Source organism: Gekko japonicus, unplaced genomic scaffold, assembly GCF_001447785.1.
Source record: "Gekko japonicus isolate JY-2015 unplaced genomic scaffold, Gekko_japonicus_V1.1 scaffold1748, whole genome shotgun sequence".
NCBI classification, from domain to species: Eukaryota; Metazoa; Chordata; class Lepidosauria; order Squamata; family Gekkonidae; genus Gekko; species Gekko japonicus.
In genome coordinates, this window is record NW_015169832.1 from 157411 (window position 1) to 157887 (window position 477).

General features: G+C 49.7%; 1 protein-coding gene across 1 annotated transcript in view; it reads left to right on the top strand.

Annotated features, from left to right (window-relative positions):
- Positions 1–477, top strand: part of CDK16 (cyclin-dependent kinase 16) — a 110328-nt gene that overhangs the window by 103130 nt on the left and 6721 nt on the right.

The following is a 477-nucleotide window of genomic DNA, read 5'->3' on the forward strand; positions in this document are numbered from 1 at the left end:
GTTCCAATAGGACGGAGCTACAAACGAGAAAGCCCTGGTCCTAGTTGCCACCAACCTGACTTCCTTTGGGCCAGGGAGGTCCAAGCGATTTTGGGATCCTGATCGCAGTGCTCTCTGGGGAACATGCGGGGAAAGGCGGTCCCTCAGGTAGGCCGGTCCCTGACCATAAAGGGCTCTTTAAAGGTCAAAACCAGCACCTTGAAATGAATCCGGAATGCTCTGTCCCATGCATAATCTTGTATACCTCAATCATGTCACCCCTCAATTGTCGTTTCTCCAAGCTAAAGAGCCCCAAGCGCTTTAACCTTTCTTCTTCGGGAAAGTCTTCCAACCCTTTTAGTATTCTAGTTGCCCTTTTCTGCACTTTTCCCAATGCTATATTATCCTTTCTGAGGTGTTTTCTCTCTCTCTCTCTCTCTCTCTCTCTCTCTCTCTCTCTCTCTCTCTCTCTCCCTCCCTCTCTCACCCTCTTCCCTC